This window comes from Nilaparvata lugens, chromosome 6 (genome assembly GCF_014356525.2).
Source record: "Nilaparvata lugens isolate BPH chromosome 6, ASM1435652v1, whole genome shotgun sequence".
NCBI classification, from domain to species: domain Eukaryota; kingdom Metazoa; phylum Arthropoda; class Insecta; order Hemiptera; family Delphacidae; genus Nilaparvata; species Nilaparvata lugens.
In genome coordinates this window covers 14,386,090-14,408,666 of record NC_052509.1, presented here as the reverse complement: position 1 = coordinate 14,408,666, position 22,577 = coordinate 14,386,090, and the positions used below count along the sequence as shown (strand labels likewise).

At 33.9% G+C, this 22,577-nt stretch overlaps 1 protein-coding gene across 2 annotated transcripts in view; it reads left to right on the top strand.

The window, feature by feature from the left end:
• The first annotated feature begins 730 nt into the window (after nucleotides 1–730).
• The window catches only part of LOC111061256, a 45,879-nt gene continuing 24,032 nt past the window's right edge, over nucleotides 731–22,577 (top strand). Inside the window, exons 1-2 of one of the 2 annotated variants that reach the window (XM_039430178.1) lie at nucleotides 731–883; nucleotides 14,327–14,362. The gene's annotated coding sequence lies outside the window, so the exon portion shown is untranslated. Of the gene's footprint in view, nucleotides 1,188–14,326; nucleotides 14,363–22,577 lie in introns of both variants that reach the window. The other variant, XM_039430179.1, reaches the window with a different exon arrangement.

The following is a 22,577-nucleotide window of genomic DNA, read 5'->3' as shown; positions in this document are numbered from 1 at the left end:
ACTGTCTTCTTTGATCTGCACCAATGAACGTATCCATGAATGACCTCGCCATTCAGTCACACCCAAAGAGAAAGAAACTGAGATTATCCTTTTTTGAAATTTAAATCCGTGCCAAGGCGAGGATTTCAACCACACGAATTGATCTCCCGCTCCCGGGTGTATGCATGAATTTTTAGAGATGGGCAGGGGTGCCCACAAAAGAGGTGGGTTCAAAATGAAAATTGAAATTTTGGGGGCTAATAAAGGTCAGCAGTGTTTTAAATTACTACTGACGACATTTTTTGGGGTTCCAATTCAAGGGGGGGTAACTATTTTTTTCTAATTTCAATGGGGTTGCGTCCTTATTTTGGGCTTGGGGGGCCACCCTTGAGATAGGCTTTTTTTTACTGAGGGTGACGGTGCACATGCGCTCGATGCTTGTGCGTGGGTTCCGAACCACCGGAGTGAGCCACTGTAAATTATTGCAGTTGCAGTGAACAATAATAAACTTATTAAAGTACAAAATGGCAAGTCATGCCCTATTCCCGCTGAACCTGAGACCCTCAAAAGTTCAATAATCTCTTGCTGCAAGTATTTTTTATGCAGTGATCGATGCAGTTCAGCGCCAAAGAAAAATAATATAATAATGAACGGCTGACTCGAAGATCTCACAGCGATTTCGATCAACAATGGTTGCCTTCAAACTTGTTGGCCTTGAAATCTTTGTTTGGAAAGACTGAACTGAAGACAGCGCAGTCGCAAGCAGACATTCATTCCAAGCATAGAAGCAGACGGATACGTTCATAAAATTGTCAGTTCGTTTCGTGTTGTGTCTAGAGTGCAGTGCTGTAGTAGTTTTGTTTGTGAACATAACCTAACTTCTTTCTTCATCAACATGCGCAAGGTAATCGCTTCTAACTTGCAGCATTCCACTAATTTTGCTTTCAAAAGAACAATGCTTTATGCTGTGCTTTAGAAATTGTGCCTATATCTCGTGCTGAATAGGACATTACTATTAATTACGAATCTCCTGATACAGTGATTGTTTTTGTGTAAACGTCAACACGGTATTTTGTAAAGTTTGGGAAGTTTTGTTGCAACTTGGAGGAGTGGAATTTGGTTGCTTTTGTTTATTAAAATTTCAGAATTGCATGTTCTGAGGTATTGTGCTTCTGAAGTTTTCTGGGAAACAGTAATTGTCAGTTTTGGTGAGTGTTGTCAACGTTTATTCAATGTTTGTGTAAATTTGTTCTTGTGTACAAAGTTTTGTTATGTTTCTAACTACATAAATAGTGTTTAATGTTTTATTTTAGGTCTTCATTTGTGTTTTTGTAGTGCATGAGTGGGATAATTTTATTCTAATCGACAATAAACTGTTTCAAAAAGTTTTGAATAGTTAACAGTAGTTTGTAAATAAAATAAAAAAAATTTCGGGTTAGATTTGTGCTTGTTTTTTGACAAAATTCAAAAGCTAGAACCTCATTAAATTTAATTGATAACTCAGTTGATGAATTTAATCAAGATGCAAAACTTACTTGAGTTAACATGACTAATATTCCTATCATGTAGACAACTACGGTTTGGGTTTCTGTCATAATTTATGATCCACCAGTTTAGAGGAGTTCATTTTTGTTTTGGCATCAGTCAGTGATTGGGTTGAAACATCCTTTAAGTTAGGTAGCTAGTGGCTAGTAGGCTTCCTTTTTTAAATGCTGCTACTCAGTGGTAGTTTCATAATTTGCTTTAAAGTCTACGGTATGTGATTAATCAAAGATATATTTTCATAAATTTGACAAGTCAAACTTGAAAAATGAATTAAGATTTTTTTAAATTAACTCAGGGGTTCTCACAATGCTGGGAGGTTCGGACGCAGATTGTGTCCTTAAAATTCTTTGGAGTGGGGGGGGGCTCAAAAAGGATTAAATAACTTCAGACAATCAATTTTTGGGTGGAGGGGCGTGTAGAAGTTGAACTTTTTCTAAATGTATGAGAGGGGGTGCATTAATGGGCTTGGGCACCCCTGATTAACTTAAATCTAAAACTTTAACTTTCAAATAAGTTTGTAGAGGGGCGTTTAGAAGCTGAACTTTTTCTAAATTTTTGGGGGGGTGTGTTCATGGGCTTGGACACCCCTGATTAACTCAAATAAAACATTAACTTTGAAATGAGTTTCTTCTTTCAAAAACTAGACTGATTCCCTTGGACATCCTCAGGTTTTGGAACCAGGGGGTGCAATTCACGTATAGATAGGCCTACGGTAACGAACATATAGGAGGTAGGAAATACTCCCTACAAAAGAGGGGTGAAACAGAGTTTTCTCGCTAATTAGAACTAATAGAATCTACCAAATAAAAATAGTAGCCTATATTTTGCATCATGGACTGCTATCAATTATCCAACCGAATGCATATTTAGCTGTCCAATTCTGCCCAATTAAGTTTGAGTGTTGTTAATATAAATATTGAATTAAAATGATGCGGTATTGTATGTAGATAAGCCACAGAGATGATAGAGAATAGAAAATAGAATTCCTTCTACTTTCTGTATAAGCTCATTGAATGTTTAAACTGTTCAGTAACGTACCACTTTAACACCTTCTTATCAGACCTAGTGTGATAATATAAGTATTATTGTGAATAAATTAATTTCATGTATAAACATGTTTCAAGTCATATAAGAGGAGCAATTCTTGGCCTTTGAACTGTACAAAGATCAATTTAAGACTTGTAAACAGAGTACCTATTGCACAACCACAACTGTGAAAGGAGAGACTATTAGAGAAGACCTTCCAATTCTATCAGCTGGCTAGCGCTATAGGATGGTGTAGGAATAATCCTGAATAGCGTAGGCTACTACTGTACAGCTCTGATGATACGGTAGCTCTGAAGAATATAAGGGGAGGCTACTCATAACAGGGAAGGGCCTGTTAATTCTAGTAGACCAGGCCAGAAGAAGTTGAGTTGAGGATTGCAACCCCTCCCTTGATATGATAGTTTGACGGATCGCTTTTAAAAATCTACCTCATTGTTGACGGAAGACGTGTCTACTTTCTCTCCTCCACCTTCTACTTCTTTCTTCGTCGAATTGCTGTTCTTATTTTCTCCTTCTGCTCCTACTCCTCCCCTCATCCTCCTCTCTTCTTATCCTTCGGCTACTCTTCTTCTTCTACCTCCTCTTTTTCCTTCTGCTCAACCTCCTCCCTCACATCTTCCTCATCCTCTCTTCTTATCCTTATTACTATTCTTGTTTTACTTCCTCTTATTCGTCTTCTCCTACTCCTCTCTTCTTCTTCTCGATAATTTTCCTTTTCTCCTCCGTTTTTTCCCGTTCGGTGCTTCTTCCACCTTCCAGTTTGATTTTTTCTTCATCTTCTCTATTCTTCTTCATCATTTTCTTCTTCGCCTCTCTCTACACCTCCCCCTGACTTGTTTTCTCCCTCTTCTCTAACATGTTCCAGGTTATCTTTTTTGTTGCCACCTATTACTTCATCCTCTCCTGTTCTATTCTCCTTCATCACTACCCTTATTGGCTATTTTTCCTTCTTCTTCTTAACCCATTTCTTCCTCTCTCTAGCATCTACCATATTATATCCTCTGTCCTTGTCTTTTGTTGTCTTCCTCATATTTCTTCATCTTCTACTTTTTCTACTATTCATCTTCCATATTATATCCTTTGTCTTTTGTTGTATTTTTAATATTTTTTCACCTTCTAATTTGTCTTATCTCCTCTATTCTCCTTCATCATTATCTTCTCACCTATTTATCTTTCTTCCCCTTAATCGTCTGTCTCTCATCCTCCATCGCCTTCTTTCGAAATATATTTTTGTTGTCTTCTTCATGTTTTCCAGCTCACACGGTTTTTAGGAGTGCATGCTCTCCACTGTTTAGTTTGTAAGGCACATTCCTGTGTAGCAAAGCGATGTCGTGGTGCATAAGCTAACACGATTACAGACTGTACCTCTGGTTCGGCTCCAGTTCTACTGTTATCGATAGCTTTCAAGAATGAAAAATGAGGTGAAATGGAAAAATATTTGTTCAAGTCGTGCTCAGAAACCCTTTTATCATCAGTTCGACAAAAGAAGTAACCGGACCGCTTCTAAGTCCTTACAAAGTAATATCTACACGTAGATATATGGAAGATTCGAACCAGCTACCATCTAGTACCGTGCTTTAAAAATAAATTAGAGATGCTTTTAAAGTTGGTTTTAGGACATTTGATTTCAAGTTTTCAACTATACTATCATCAGCGTCGGCTTCTATTTTGTAGTACGATACTATCAAAATGGATTAGAGATGCTTTAAAGTTGGTTTCAGGAGATTTTAACACAACCAAGAATAGTATATAGTAGATAGTATAGTTGATAGTATATAGTTGATAGATAGCTATATACTATCCTTGGAACACAACGACGTTTGCGAATATAATTGAAGTGGTTTTCAGTTTTCTTCTGCATAGCTACATAAAATTTGAAATCTAATTCCTCCAAAATGTAAGGTTTCGTTCATTATAATCAGCCCTCATCACCCTTGCACAAGTCTCAATCTTATTTGGACATCATACTACACAAAAATTGAATGCTTGCACAAAATTTATTCTCCAGAGTAATGTAGGAGCTGTGAGAGTTGGATGGATATTTTCACTTTGAAATTATTGTCCAATTTTTAGTCAAATTCAGATATTCAAAATTGTCCAAAATAGTCCAAATTGCTGAATTATTCGTTCATTATTGCTCATCTAGGACAATATAGATAATTATAGTATCTGTAGAATGTCAATAAACTGGATATGAATAATAGAATACGAATTTGAAGTAATTTTCAGTGGATGAGCTCAATTCTTGGCCAAAACTAAAACTTATCAGGTCATCAGGTGTGATCAATTTCAACATTGAATATTGAACGGAAAATTGCAAAGGAGAAACATTATAGAAGGAAAATATGGAGGTTAATCAGTGAAAAAATGTAGAAAAAATATAAAATCCAAGGTGGAAGAGAAGGAGAGTAGAAGTTGAAGGAAACTGAAAAAAAGGAGATAGAGTTACAAAATAAGGGAAGAAAGAGGATAGAGATACTAAAACATGGATAAAGAGAAGATAGTATTATGATGAAAAGATTTGAAGCAATAAAAGTACAGATTTCTCGGCGAATTTCATAATAAAAAAATACGAAATTATCCGAGACCAATTTTAAAATATTTGAAATTGATGGAAGACAGACTTCATTCTGTTCAATTTTGTCTAACCAAATTCACGAAAAATTACTTCTGATGTAATGCAATCAATATTTTATTTGATATCTACTCGTCAGCATGCTTCGAACAACTATGTGAGTCATTTTTTGCTATTTTAAAATCAAGTACGCCCCAGACATTCAAATAATGACGTAATTGTCTGGTGTAGTTTAATATTTAGTTGTCTGCATTCCTACAGCGTAAATATTTTCCTATATTATATTATCGGTCTGGACGTTCATTCTTGGCTATAAAAATAAATAGCTTACCAGTCGTACTGATATGGAATCATTACTTCACAATATTTGTGTTTCATGATTCAATCAATTGATTTTACAATTTACAGTATACATTGATTGCTGAATCAACTTTTAATTCAACATTCAACATTTTTATCTGAGAGATCATTTTTAAAATTTTATAATTAGGTAATTCTTCTTTTTTCAAAATTGTATTATGTTGAAAATTATTGTATTATTGTGTGAAGGAGGCAAAATGGGTTTTTACATGTTGTCTCCATGAATAAATAAATAATTTTTTACACATTTTCCATTTACCCAATACTTTATATTTAGATAATTCATTATTTTCCATAAGAAAATGAATCTGAATTCGACCAGTCATCTTAAACAGCGTTGAATCCCCATGATCATAACTACTGTACTATATCTATATTGTAAGAAATATGTGATAAAGCAACCAATTACCATGATCAAGAATAGGCACAACTGATCTTGAAGAACTACTATCCTAAAATGTCCTAGGGATTTGTGATACAGCATTAGAAATTGATTACTGTACCATACATTTTCCAAAGTTTTCCTCTTACTATGCTCAGTTGCTCCTTAACCACTCATTAACTTGAACAGGAAGAACATAATGTCATTCCGGAAGATTTCCTCAAACAATGAATCGGTGAAGAAAGAAAAATGTAATTTTATTTCTTCATTTTCACTAACATAACTCAGCTTCCGCTGCGAGTCTGGCTTTCTGTTTCCACAATAGCAATAATGATAACAATAATAGACAGTGTGACGTCATTAATAATAGTGGGCCTGGAGTTCTGTGCGTTTGTTGGTGTGGGAAAAATCTGATGAAATGCTGGAACCGCTAACTGAAATTAGAGGCAATAACAAATGGATTGTAAATTAGGTTTTCGGTCATTAGTCTACAATTTATGAAGCTAATATACTGAAATTTGAGTACAATAATAGTATATTGAAACAATAGGACTACTGTGTTATTGACATAATTTAATTTGTGGGAAAGCCTGGAAAAATCCTTAAGTCACTAATTAAGTTATTCTGCTTCCCTTGTGTTTTCCTCTATGCTGTCTTAAATACATTCTCCCTATTTTCTGCACTCAAGAATATCCTTCTCAACTTTGTTGTCTTTCTCAATTTGTATAATTTCTTTCAATTTTTCCCCATCTCTCCTCTATCCACTAGGTTTTTTCAATTTGATCTCATACTTCGGACATTAACTTCATATTTACCACTTCTTTCTTCCTGTAAGCACTTAATTTCTATTCCTACTCAGTTTCTTTCGTCTCTCATTTTTTTTTTAATTTACTGAATCTTTCTTCCATTTACTCCTCATTTCCTTTTTTTTCTCCTCTTTTCCTTGTTCCTCATCATACACTTCTTTCGTCCATTCTGCTTTCTTCTCCTTTTCCTCCTCCCATTACTTTTTGAAGGGGCGATTTTTCTATTTATTTTCCACCACTATATTGCTTTACACCACTATTTATGCTTCTCCTCCAATTTTTTGTTCTGCACTTCAACCTATTTCTTTCACCTGTCCTCGTTTTTTCTTGCTCCCTCATCATCATTATCATCATCTCTCTTATCTCATCCTATTTTTGTATTGCTCTCTCTTTTAATTCAATCAATTCTCATTCCTCCATTATAATCAACTCTCACCCATTTTCTTAGCCTTTCCTTCAGCTTTCTCTTCCTTCTTTCATTGTTCTACCAACAATCTCTGTTCTCTCAGACTCTCTCACCTTCTTCTTCTCCTTCTTCGTCTTCGCCTTCCTTATCGTTTAAAATGCATCTTCATTCAATTCTCATTTCTCTTCCCCCTCACCCATCTTTCTCCTCATATCCTTTTCTCTTCGATCATATGCTCATTCCTCCATTGTCCCTGCTGTGGACGGCTCGTGACACAACTTCAAAGCAGTGCTAGACGATGCTTGAGGATGAACAACAGCAAGAAATAAAGGGTTATTGAACTTGTTTTGTTCTTTCTGTACTGTTCTTTGTTTACTTCTTCGCTTTTTCTCCTACCATTCCTTTTACTTACTCTTCCTTCCATTCTATTCTTTTGTATTGTCGTCTGCTGTCTATACCCTCGTCCTCTAGTCTTCTTCTTCTTCTAGTGGGATACACGTTATCATATTAATAAATGTATAGAGCATATAGGAAGATGAACTTATGAAAAATTCACATATATAGACTATAACCAGTTACACACTCATCGTTTTTTGGACGTTCGATTATTTGTAGTCCTTATGATTATTATTATTAGAGTATGGCTAACAATGGTCGTCTGCTGTCTAAACCCTCGTCCTCTAGTCTTCTTCTTCTTCTTCTTCTTCTAGTGGGATACACGTTATCATATTAATAAATGTATAGAGCATATAGGAAGATGAACTTATGAAAAATTCACATAATATATAGACTATAACCAGTTACACACTCATCGATTTTTGGACGTTCGATTATTCGTAGTCCTTATGATTATTATTATTAGCGTATGGCTTTGAATGGTGGGGAGACCCAAGGGTAGTTCCACCTCGCCGTATATAGTCCAAAGTTCTCTAATGGGAAACCGGACACTAAGGTTAGGTATAGTGAGCACAATACTTTAAATTTACACTTTTCAATTCGGAATAATGTTCATTTTGATGTTAAAAAGTCCAAACATGTACAAAACCGAAACAAAGTCCTCATGAAATCTACCAGATTGAACGAAACTTGGCAAACACATGAACACATAATCTGTTTGCCAAGCTATGTTCAATCTAGTGGAATTCATAAGGACGCCAGAAGATCGTACGTCCAATAATCACTGTGTGTGTAACTTGACTATCGGTGATTGCAGTAGGCTATAACTGAACAGTCATACATGTGACATGTTTAACTTTCTGGTGAGAGCTACTCTTATTTATCAATAAATAACAAATCTAAAGGGTACATAGATTTTTTTATTTCTTGATGTGATTTGTTTCTTTGTCGGTGTATCCAGTATTGAAATGCACTAAAGTAGAAATAGACAATGCAATACAGTAGCCTACCAACTGCTTCTACCAATAACTGCTTGTACCAAAGACTCTATGAATTGTAGTTTGTTTCTAACTAAGACAAATTGTTATTGTAATATTTTCATATATTATACGATTTCTATTATCTTAATGCTTAATTTTATATCATAATTTCTCTTTTATTTCACAAGTTTTATATTAATGTTATTATTTTTTGACGTGCTCATACAATGTAAAGTTGTTCTGGCAATAAAGAATCTTTAATCTTGAATCTCTAGTTCTTGAAGGCTCGAAGATCTGAAACAACGCAATTGGATTTAATATATAGTATCTCAACTAACATCACTTTTAATGTAGCTTAGTTTTTCCAGAGACAAGCAATATAGGTATCCTTATCCTTTATCTATGGTATTTCATTACTCCTTGACGGCACACAAACAGAACTTCCCATGATGTATTCCGTTTAAGACTAGCAGGTAACCCGAGCTCCTTAAGAGTCTAATTATTGAAAACTTGTCAACCTGAAATCTTGGCCTACTGAAATCATTAAAATAGGCTTATAACCATCCTCAGTAAATTAGGAATCTGTATGCAAAATTTCAAGTTAATCAGTTTAGCAGTTCAGACGTGATGATGCGTCATTCGTTAATTTCCTATCCCCTACATGCCGATTCTTTCCTTTGTTATAATATAGATTGAACTTATCACACGTGACAACCAATAGTGGAATGAGATTTGAAAGATGATTACCAGAACAAACGTTTGTACCGTGCATCCAGACAAAATGTTAGGCCCAACAATTCAAACTTTGGAGCAATAACCTTCCAAATTAATTGTTCTCTCGTTTAACTTGGTGTTTGATCTGGCTGGTGACATAGTTAATCTTCTGTTTAATAATGACCCGAGTGAGTGTGAGCCTAATAGCTAGGTCAAGGATGATGTGTGTCATGACATACTGAACATGACACACCCATTACAGACAACAATCTCATTTAATTCCATTGTATGAGGATCTTCCGTTCCACAACTACTATTACTACAAATGTAACAAAACTTTTTTCAATCGAGTTAGCGTTGAAATTTCATTCCTATAAGACTAAAAACATTAAAAATAGATTCCAGATCAGTGATACCTATTTAATACTATGTTGGTAGGCTGCTCTAAAATACAATCACTTTTATCTGAAATGAAAAGTAATTGGTGATTCTCGTCACAAATACAAACTACGTGAAAATGTTGAAGATAAGTTTAGAACCGATTCCGAAATAATGAAACATGTTAAATTGTTAACATGTTCACTATAAAAAAAATCTAAACATGAATTCGGGAATGATTTATTTGTTGGGCGGTGGCTGACTAGCCTATTTTAATGGATTGTGTATTTGTAGATGATTTTATTTGGATGTAAAAATGGTTAAGGTCTATAATTTTGATTGTTTCATACAATAAGTAAATCATCTAAATGATAGGGAGAGAAAAATAAGGTAACCTTGTGCTAGTCCTATCCCAAATTTGGATTCGGTTACACACAGTCCGAAATAGGATGTCTTGTAGGCCTAGTAGTTCACTTCACAAAATGTTCAGTCCTTGATTATTTTCACAAAGTAGATTATTAAATTCAGATGCTTCAAAACCAAACATAGAAGGAATATTTCACATTGTTATCACAAAAATAGGAAATATTCACATATTAAAGATATAATTTTGCAGGACCAAAAAACAAACTTAATACTCAAAAAGCACAGTGAGACAGTATTCTTATGTGAATAAGGTCTCTGATGTATTCATTGGAACTTATAGTTAAGAATTTGCAAAGTTAGTGGTTATTAAGGTATTTTCTTATCATGCCAAAAATTATATTTTTTCGATTCTAAAAGAAGATCGTTTGGTTTCTCAAATTGAAAAAAACCCGTTATATTGAGATTCTATTCAAAACTTGTGTTGCCAAAAAACGATTATATAAAATAATGTGGATGTACTTTTAAATTCTAAAGTAGGAACTTTTCAAAATGTATCTGCTTTAAATGTAACTTTTTTAATGTCTCTTGGTATAAATATATCAACTTGTGCACATATATCCCAGTGAGAAAGTGACAAGTGACAGTGTGGGCCAATAATGAGCAAGGTCATGAGAATTGCAAATGTAACCTTGCCTGCCGATCGGTGGTAATATAATAGAGAGGAGGTTGTATTACGTAGTTGCATAAAAATGGATCTGGCTGCCACACCTCGTGTCTGGTGGATTATGTTGCACAGTTCATGAGAGGGTATGCAGGTTGACAAATTGAATAACTAGTTTTGTGAAGTAACAATTCTAGAAGAAGTTCGATAAAATTGATTGAGAAATTGATAGAGAGGTTATTAATAATTCATCTATGAAGAATTTTAACCCCAATCTAGATATCTGGATGTGACTTAAATAGGCTATTTGATTTCTAAATAATTTTATATTGGTGTAACTTCAATTAGTATCTTTTTGGGAGATGACTCACGAGTGTTCCATTGGAAGGTTTGGATCACTTGTCTCATGTTGTCACTATGCCACTTCAGACCAATTTCCAGTCATGGTTGAGAATCATAATCAAAACTGCATGTTGTGTTGCACCACAGATTGAATGTTACTATTAAATATTGAAATGTTTTTCTATGGTTGCACCAACCGGGATTAGCTATCCTTTTCCTTTGCGATTGTAATCCTTCTGCAGCTGTCTTTCTCCTTAGATTAGGGATTAGAATTAATCACATATTGTGCTAACTATCAAAAGATATGTAGATTGCTGATTGCTAACTCAGGTTGTTTTATTATTTTTAACAGAGGTGCTTGCGAGATATGTGAAAATATTTGGGAGAAATAAAATATATAAAAATAATATATGTAAATAATAATAATAATAATTTATAAATAATAATATGTAGAAATATAGCGGGAGAAATATAGGAAGAGTTTGTTATTGGGCGTTATTTCACTAATATTCTTGTGATTTTTATAAAAGTGTTTACGTAACCTCATTTGGATTATTTTTATCAAATTTGAGGAGAGAAACAGTTTTGGGTTCATCTTGTTGATCCTCTCCCAATCATTAATTTAATTTTGCGATTGTGGTATGAATGAATGAAATAAATATGTATTGTGTTTTATTGTAAGAGTCTCATCATCTAAACATTACTTTACAATCAATCCTCGAAATCATGTACAAATCATATTCATTGTTATACTCGGTGATCAAAATATTAGAATATTTGTTCTGTAAAATATTGATGATTTTATTAGAAGATATTGTGAAAAATGTTACGAGTACACTGTTTCAGTGGTTTATTATTGGTACGGTGACTCATCGAAATTCGATCCAAATTTTGGAATTCCATGAAATAGTAGTTTATGCTGACTCATTTTCCGGTGTAAAGTTTAAATAAAATGCTTGTTCTTATGTAAAATTCATGATAGAATTTGTATTCGGATAAAAATATATTCTAAATTATGGGAATTCAAAATTCCAATTTAAGATAAAAGTCTATTTTGGAGTATATTCTTACAGTAGAGTAAATTTTAACCTTTTCCCTTACTGATGAGGTTCTTGGTACATTTTATCAGAGAAGAATCATGCAAGTAGCCTATTAAGAATAATATGAGTAGTGATTACTTAGTGGCTCAGTGTATTCATGAGATTGTTTTTTTTGTTGTTTTATATTGAAAATGAGTACATAAGATTTTTACTTTATAAATTGCATTTTTTTTAAATAAATATATTTTGTCTGTCTGTCAATTAACGTTATCTTTTCATTGAGCTATTATATTTTAACACAGATCTTTACTATTTTTAAAACACCAATTTCCAAGGTTTGATTTCAGAATAATTTCCTTAGCTTATGAAAAGAAAATACAGTATTAATCCATCCGTTGATTCAGCTGGAGAAACTTCATAGCTACTTCTGATTCATTAGAATCGCATTAATCACAATTTAGAATCTAGAGTGTGAGATTGGACACGATCATTATCAATTTTTGTAACATGAAATTCATTTCCTGTTGAGAGGAAGTAACCTTATACAGAACAATATTTCTGTGGTACTTTAATGAATTATCTCTTTGCTCTTCATCTATAGTTCTAGTTCTCACCAAAAGAGGTGCTTCTTTTCTCATGTTAATTGGTTCTCAAGTGGAGCAATTATTAGATAGAAGTGAGAAGAAAGTCTTTGTTTCATTATGTGATATGTTTTTCAAAACAGTTTGAATTGCTTTTAAAGCAGTCAAACGTTGATGGTCAGGAGATTATAAAGTATGATTTTTTGTTTGTTCGTAACATTATCACTTTTAAAAGCAATCACACTGACACTGCTGTGTTCTTCTCAACATTTAACTACGATTAAGCTTCTATCTAAAAAATGATTTTGGAACACTCCTTCTTACACAATACTGCTGTAAAAACTAAGAATCTATAATGAATTGGAAAATTTTTGAAAATTAAGATCAATTTTTCAAGGTACAAGGTAATAATCCTCAGGTTGTTCGTTCAATTATCTTTAGCAAATTGATTGTAGGCCCACCGTATGACAAACTATTTCAATGCATTCTCCGAACAGATCTATTGTTTAATCTGTTATCGGGACACCGAGCTTCGCTCGTTATTTTTATTTATTGATGAACAGAACACAATTCTCTAAAATGATCGCGCTTATATATCACAGCTGGCTATACGTCTTCTTATGAATTTCGGGGATGCGATATTTTGATTTTTCACATACTCACTCGCTCACTCACTTTTTTACTATCCACAGCTGTTTCAGCCAAGGATGAATTATTATCCTTTAAATGTCGTTCATCGAGTTTCCCCAAGTATGAGACCTAGTGCAATCGAATCTGTATATCATAAACCTACTATGTTCTTAATTTCGTGAAAATCGTTAGAGCCGTTTTCGAGATCCGTTAAACATAAATAACCAGATATAAAAATAATCAGATATATATAAATACAGAAATTGCTCGCTTAATATAATAGGATTAAACTCTCATGATATATTATTTTCTACCATTATTACTATCTCTCTTATTCATTAATTCATCTATTTATCTGTCAATTCATTTATACAATGACTAACCATATACAATAAAAAAAAATTCTCGAATAAAAATTAATTACAAACTATGTGTCATCAATGTAAAGATTTTTTTGTCAAGTTTCTAGTTTGTTGGATCCAGCTCCGAGAGAGTGGCTTCATAGTAGGTCAAAAGAAACAGAACTCGCAGAGATAATTCGGATAATGGAGAAACATATCCCTGGGATACTCTTTAATGAGCCTCAGCCAGTACTCTGAGTTTACTTAGCTCTTCTGGCAAGGTCAGGCTGTTGGGGAATTCTCATGTAAATAGCTTCACTAGATTTCACTTCTCACACTCCAAACAACGAATCATGTGAATTTCACAAATCCTTGGCTCATATTCGTCGAATCATGAAGTGCACAAGTTGATACGAGTATTGGAGCAGGGAATCACATATATACTGTATAGGCAACAGTTATGGAATGAATAATCAAATAGCATGATAAATTAAGGCAAGAGTTGTTGAAAATGATTGAAAGGATAAAAAGAAAAGAATGGAGTTGCGTAGATCATCAAATATGTTTTCATCTTTCAGTATTTACTAGAACATAGTAAAGTCAATTAAAAGCTTCACTAACTCCTGTCAGGAACTGTCACTTATTATTATTATTTGTATCACTTTGGCCCGGTTGCACAAAAGCCGGTTAAATTTTAACCGTGATTAATTTCACGAGAACCAATCAGAGAAGGCCTTTTCGATAAGACGGCTTCTCTGAATGGTTCTCGTAAAAATTGTTCAATTTGTATTTTTCAGGTGCTAAGGAGTGCTACTCATACGTATTGGGAAAAGGTAAGGAAGCTTTCCAATTATCCTCAATAATTCAATCTATCACTCTATATTGTAATACAGTATTATGTTCCTAAATTGAATAAGTGATTAAATTATGATGAGAACATGCATTTTGAGCTCAAATTCCACACGAATCGTTGATAAATTGAAACGTGTTAATTTTCCAATGATGATTAGAGGTATTATACTTTCATGTAATAAATATTTATTCAACTGTGCCTTATCAATTATTATATAATAGAAGTGTTAAAGTAAATCCTTTTCAACTCGAAACGCCCAGTTATAATGTACAATGTAGTCAGTCTATCAGTCTGTTGTACTGAATTTCGAGTGTTTCTGCAGTTTGGAAGTAATTGGAGAGAAAAATAACTACATTTTAATCAAATAGAGTACAGTATAATCTAACAAATGACCAATGATATACACAAATGAGTCGTCTATTTTTAAAAAAAAGATAAATCAATTCAAAAAGATTCTTCACTTTTTTTCGAAAATTAGTCATCATGATAGGCTATTACTTAAATAATTCTACATTGGCTGGATTAGTTGCATTTCACAAACGATGCATCTTGTGGGCAAAATTGTGACTGTGAAGAATAACTTGCACCATCAAATAAACAATCTTCAGGTTTTCGATATAGACAATAAATAAACAATCTTTAGGTTTTCGATAAAGACAATAAATAAACAATCTTTGGATTTTAGATATAGATATTCTCTGCTTGCACCATAGAACTAATAACGCTTTGAAATTGTTTCCTGAGAATTTTTAAATGTCTGATTAATCTGCTTTTGCAAATAGATGATTCAAATATAAATACTAAAAATCAATGTTTGTACTATGAAAATATCAAATTATATTTGCCAAATATATTTTGCTAGATGATTTTTATGATGCATAATAATTATTTCAATAAACTATTGCGATCACTTTTTAAATGACATTCCTAATCTCTCAGTGGTTAGCTTCTAATAATAGTTAGAATTCCTCTTATTACTCTCATTGTCTGTTGTTATGACGGTGTGTAATCGCTGCTACCACATTGGTTAGCTTGTGATTGGTTGAGTTCTCTAATACTCAACTCTCATTGGCTGTTGTCATGACGTCGCATTAGCTTCTCTCTCAATAGTCTGATATTTCTTACTCAGTGACAACTGAATTGCTGTTCATTCGTTGGTTGGCTTGCAATTTGTTGACTTCTCATTTAACCTTGGGCCGTTGTCATAACGAATAAATTTCTGCTCTCTTATTGGTTAGTACTTCAAATCCATGTGACAAAAAGTATAAGGCAAACTGGGAAATGTGATGTGATAAAGACTAGTCCAATTCTGGCCAGTATAGTAAATTCTATTGCAAAATTCTGGATAGTATTGTATAGTAAATTCTGAAGCCAAATTATGTTTTTCTGGTATAGTTGACCCAAGGATAGTATACAGTACAGATAGTACTTTGTAGTGGCCTGAAGTGGACCTGGCCATTGCTCTAAACCCAGATGTTATTCAATAACTTTGTTGTAATCTTCTCACTGTGTTTTTACGTGAATATTCAAAAAAAACTAGTACTTTTTGATGAGAAATAAATTTCATTCCTGGGGAGGAGCTTCATCAGTCTGAAATCAGGGGCGCTTGTTTTTAAGGGTTGGACTGTGTGGTCAAAATATGTGCAAATGATTGCATTTGAGAATTTGATTTGGTCCTTCATTAAATTAGATTTGTCTTTTTCGAAGCGTTTAAAAATTTATAGTGTGCTACGTCACTGGCCATTTTGGAGGATGTGTAATAGGCCTATTTCAATATTTTTTATTACGTTTTTGTGATTCTGTCCTATGGTTATTGAATGTTCTGCATTTTCTGATTCGGAATTTGAATCCTGTTATTCAATTCTGTGATTGAAATCGTCGATAAATTTATAGAATCAGCTTGATATTGCCTTTGTTAAAACGTAGTCGAATATTCACTGCAATCATCTCGCCCGGAGTGCATATTGTCTGTCTCTTATCAGGTGGTGATTTCGGCGATTTCCTATCTTTGTCACAGCTGAATACCGTAACACAATAATAGGACAGCGTCTGCAGACAAGGACACATGCAGCCCAATGTCCTTTCCCTGAGGCTATCGTTGTGCGGTTTTTACAGGTCGTTGTTGTTGTTGATGTCATTGTCGGCTTTTGTCACGCTATGGCCTCTGAATGCACGGCCGATTTTTTACTCACCTTGCATGAATACAGCGCAGGATTAGCATTTCCTTGGCAATAAATCTTCTCTCAACGAAGTGCGGATTTGCATCATTTGCTGCTGTCTCTCAACTGAATTGTACGGTACATTTTTTTCAATTTCGTTCTATTACTTGTATTATACATCGTTTCTTGTTGTTGATTGATTAGAAGTCAGAAATATTAGGTAGAAATTGTTGTGCCTGTTGGTCCTCTACCAATCATTTCAATAAATGAATATTTAAATTTATATATTATTCCCATTTTATTTTGATATTAACATATTATTAGGAAGAAACATATTATTCAATAGCTTGATTCCCTTGCATCTCATCTCTCTTTATTATCCTTACAATGAGTACATAATTGAAATTCTTCACGGTAGAATTTTTATTTCGGTTATAATAAGCTTCACACTTGAATTTAGACATTTGAACTTTGGACCTTATTCTTCCTCCCTTCCTTCCTCCATCACTTTCACGTAATTCTTCTTTTTTCTCAACTTAATCTTTTAAATTTATTGTATCGACTAACTTATTGTACTCATGTATTCGCTTTCAAATAATCAAGTTTGTGTTATCATTCTGTACTGATAAATAGAAAGGGGTTAAGTCACAAAATGTCGATTTTGACTTTTCTACATGTTCTTATTCAGGAAAATATGCTCTTTTTTTGTTTAAAGGATTCACGTCTATGTAGTATTGTTTCAGAGTTATTCTCATGGTAAAATTGATAAATCTTAGAAAAAAATAATTCATGTTTGATATAAATGATACAAGTCAACTCATAACCTTTAAAAAGTGGAATTAAATCTAATAGGTATTGTAAAAATGATGCAAGTCAACTTATAACTTTCAAGAAAAGAAATAGGTATTGATATAAATGATACAAGTCAACTCAAATCAAGATCAAAAAGGGTTAAGTCATAAAATACTTTGATACAAAGGGTTAAAGTCGTGCACATTTTTGTTTACACCTGTAAAAAAATGTCAATATGTGAGAAACCATTATTGGACACAGTAAACATGTGAAGAAATATGTAGAGCTACGATTAGCGTTCTAATACTTTTAATAATGATTCAAAAATTTCATACTGAATTTTTTGAACTTTGTTTTTGCTCTCCTGAAAAATCATGAAAACTGACTTAACACCTTTACTTATTAGTACAGCTTTATCCTCTCGTATTAACTTGAGTACCCTACTTCTCATTTATCACTTTTTCCTCAAGAGTAGATATTATCATTACTATATCCTATTATTATATGAATTATAGAATAAAACCATTTCACAAAATAAAAATGTAATTGGGGATAGTAAAGGATGAGCTCACTCACTACCTTAGAAGTTGTATAACATGGGAAAACTTTAAAAATTGTGATGAAACAAAGAAACTGTCGAAGTTCTACATCGAAGCAATATTCGTTGAAATGTACTCAAAGTTGATTGTACACTCCACTTCTTAGAAACGAAGTTTTGTTTCCAGTAGTTAAACTGTGTTACAACTTGATGTGGAATCAACAATCAGCTGTTGAGCACGATTTTCAATTGTAACTTGTAGCCATTGTAAACGGGCAATAACTCTCAACAATGAATTACTGTGGGCTTTGAACATGACTTGGTTATTATTTTTTAGAGTAATCGTCTTTATCGAAATATTTAAAAAAAATAATCCCACAATGAAATTTAGAAATAGGCCTAATAAATTAACAAAAATAATTGTTTTTCTCACAGTTTTCATATTTCAATCATGATACGTTCAATAATTTGATATTCTCAGAATGAAACTTTTAGACCAAAAGAAGCTCCACAACTGTATTCTGCAGCTCCTTACAGCGATAGGGTCCCAAAGCCTGTGTTCAGTGTTCAAAAGCCTGAGAAGTGGAGAATCCAGAAATTGAAGGATCAAAGAATTGGAAAGTGCGGCGTTTGACACATGAAATTGCATCTGTCCGTATTCTGTAATGCCATAATTTAATATCTGGGGCCTGTTTCATAAAAATTTAGAAGTCCTGTAATACAGGAACAGCTGATTTTATCGGCTATATTGAGCATGTAATTGGAATGGTGATTCTCCTGTATTACAGGACTTGTAACTTTTATGAAACAGGCCCCAGTTCTCAGATGATTGGCGATTCGGAGCTACCTTATCTATGGTATAGTGAGACTCACCTAAAACTGTCTGCATTTCTTTCAAATGCTGCAGTCCGCTGCAGCCCTTATAAACTAGTAGTTCTGTGAACAGTAGACCTCGCGCAGTTGAAAACCACAGCCTCCTCCATACTGTCTATCAGAGTGAATTATGTCCTGTCCTGACGTGTCGGCGAGATATCGGTGTGTAAACAACCCATGTTTGGGTTGTATCGACAATAATTATCAATATTAATTATAATTAATAGCATTACAATGCTAATAATTTGTTGTAAACAACTATGCTATCATCAAAAGCTTACCAAGTTGAAAGCAGAGAAAAGTCGGAAGGAAATAATAAGCTACTTCGAGTTATCAATATTGCATGCCTTATTGCTTGCATTTAATAGTCCTCACGACAGCTGACTTTTTACTAAGTTACATTGATTATATTAATTGTATGCGTCATTGCATGCAATTAATAATCCACTCGACAGCTGATTTATGATGAATAATTCTAGAGTCAAAATTTTACAGTAATATTGACGTTCAAAGGAGACTCCTTTTCCTCTTGTATTATCCTTAAAATGCAAGATTTCAAAAAACCCTTATGTATACGTCGACGCGAAAATCAAAATGGAACATACCTGTAAAATTTCATAAAAATTATTACTGCGTTTCGCTGTAAATGCGGGACATATAAACATGAAGAGAAATGCAAAACCGTCGACTTGAATTTATACCTCACTTCGCTCGGTCAATAACCTCAACGCTTCTCATTTAACCGATGCGTAATGTTTGAAGTAAATCCCAGAATAATATAGTTGTTATAGCAACTAATACTATGTACTATACAGTATATATACATAGTGTATACACTAGACTAGATACTAGTAACTAAATGACTTGTTTGTTGGCAACAGTCGGATGTTGCACCGTATAATCTCGACTTTCAGCTGCCAAGTTATATGAATCGTACTCCACTACCGTGCAATATGCCGGGACAGGTATCCTTTGGTAATGACCAGCAACCAGCAACACGATAGAGCTGAGAATTCAAGGTTAACGTTCGTGGTGACCGCTCGCGGTGAGAAAGACTGAGGTAGATGAGATGAGGATGTGTATGTGAGTGAGAGAGATAGGATGATTGTGTAGGTGTTGTGTGAGTAGGAAGGAGGAGACCACCCATCCTCGCAGCATCCAAAATTTCAATTCCATTTCAGCTCTCACGACTATTTCGATACGAGTGTCTGCAATTGCAATATGGGATATACCATACTAGCCGTCAGGCTCGCTTCGCTCGCCATATCCGTCTAGCCAGGGGGCTCCGCCCCCTGGACGGGGACTGGATCGTCCGAGAATGAGATCAGCAGGCTCGCTTCGCTCGCCTGCATTTTTCGTTTGGGCATTTATATCATAATGTTAGGACAATCCAGTCGGGGGTCCAGACTAAACGGCTGGCTAAACGGATATGGCGAGCGAAGCGAGCCTGACCGCTAGATATATAATTTTCCCAGGATTGAAGTAGCAGTGCCCAATCAATTTTTCCGCGATAAATGCATTTAAATCTTCAACTTGGTGCCAACCTAACAAAGTCAACTCAACTTAATGCCAACCTGACAAAATTATTAATTTAGTTGCCAGTTAACAACTGTTTCGAAGAGGTACTCTATCTAGATTATAGTTCTATAGTAACATATGATATGGAAATTTCAATTATAATTAAGAGATTGGGAGAAGAAGAATATACATGCTAAAAGACGAACTTTAAACCCTTAAAAACAACCCTTAGAGTTAAAATATTGCCAAAAGATTTCTTAGTGCGCCTCTAAAGGGCCAACTTAACATACCTATCAAATTTGAACGTTTTTGGTCCGGTAGATTTTTAGTTATGCGAGTGAGTGAGTGAGTGAGTGAGTGAGTCAGTCAGTCAGTCAGTCAGTGAGTGAGTGCCATTTCGCTTTTATATAATTATATATATATAGAAGAAGATAGAGAAAGGATGCAGTATAGTATATTTTCTCTATTGCATAGATTCTTACTAATAAAAACACTCCACTCACATGGGCTACTTTTAACAAATTAATAAAAACAATATACAAATCTTGAAGTACCCTTCATTTTAAATTAAATGAAAAAGACTAAGAAATTGTCAAAACTTTATTTAAAGTTTTAAAAAATAAAGGGTAAAGGGTACTTCAAGATTTTTATATTGTTTTTATTAATCTTACTAATATTATCCAATATCAAATATTAATAAATAATAATCATTTGTCCCTTATAATACCTATTCAACAATAGGCAACACTCACCGATTATCGGCCGACAGAATCAGAATTGTCCTCTCATTGTCTGAAAATTATCTGTTGGTGAGAATTAGCCAAACAGAGGATACTTCCGAGTGTCGGCCGACGATCGGTAAGTGTATAGCCTTACTATAAAGATTGTTTCAAGTTTTGAATATTGGAACATTCTTTTATTATCACAAATCAGCCAACAGTTTATGTTTATGGTAATTGATGGTTACAGGAATGGCTTCATTCGTCAATCAATGTAAGGGATCATCAGTGGCTTATCCAGGGGGGTGGGTATGATGATGTATCCCCCCCCCGAAATGGAACCTGAGTTTATTTGTGGCCGGATTAGCTACAAAGATTTGCTTCTAATCCCATATTTTCTTCATATTTTACTATTTTAATAAAAAAAATGTAAGGGATTAGAGAATAGCACAGCAATTGTAATAATTTCGAGCTATTTTCTTGTAGATAGTGTGTGAATTGGTGCATAGGGACTACATAGCATGCTGATAGAAACTAAAATAGCAGGAAACTAGAGATAGCACTCAAAGTTACTGTAGTTCACAATCTATTATCATAAAGCAATTCAATATAGCTAATATTGCTCTAGTTGATTATAGTTAATTCAGATTGCTTATAGTTCATATCCTTGAACAATGCTCCAGCAGCTTCTTCTAGAGTATTCCCCAAAATTTTCCAATTATGATCAACGGGTGTAGTTTTCATCGTGGACAGGAAAACACATCCCCTAAATGTTTGGAAAAAAATGTTTTATCCGCTCCCCCCCCCAAATGTGAGTTCAAGTATTCAAGTAGAAATAGTTTTAGTTGAAATTATTCTTTATTGGAGCCAAAACTAAAACATTCTAGCTTGGTAGTGTAGAGTAGACTAATAATGAGTAGACCTTCTACAAACTTATAATTTTTTTAACAATTGAATGACTAATTAAATTCTACTAGATTCCATTCTATTTGTTATTTAATCAAAAATCCTCAGGCCTCATTTAGGGGAAAATCGAAGTAATAAGTGGCCTAATGGTAACCAAAAAAACTTGAATGGAATGTGTGTATTCAAGCGGAAATTGCTTAAAGTCGCATAAAATTTAAGGTACATTTTCAAACTTTTCGGACCCCCCTTTTGTGTCACCCCAAAGTTTAGGTACTTTCTACTCCAATGTTATGATTCCTCCCCGAATTTATTTTCTGGATACGCCACTGGGGATCATCATTTTCGAGTACATAATTTTGAAATATTATTTGATGTTGCAAAACAAAATTGCATCAAATTTGCATTTGGATTTTCATAAGAGATTTTGCTCTATTGCCATGTCAAATCTAATCCAGATACCCCCCTCACATGCTTAATATTCTCAGTAGCAATCTGCTAATTAAATTTTTGACAGTTTTTGACTAATTTATGTAGTAACCTTGCTTTAAAATTACTCGTAAAAATTGTACTCATTGTAGTAGACTTGTTCCAATCTAAAAAAGCACGTACAAACGAGATTACTCTTCACCTTGACTTGCAGTAGGCCCATAGGCTACACATGAATACAAGTGTGCTGAATTTGTGTGTGTC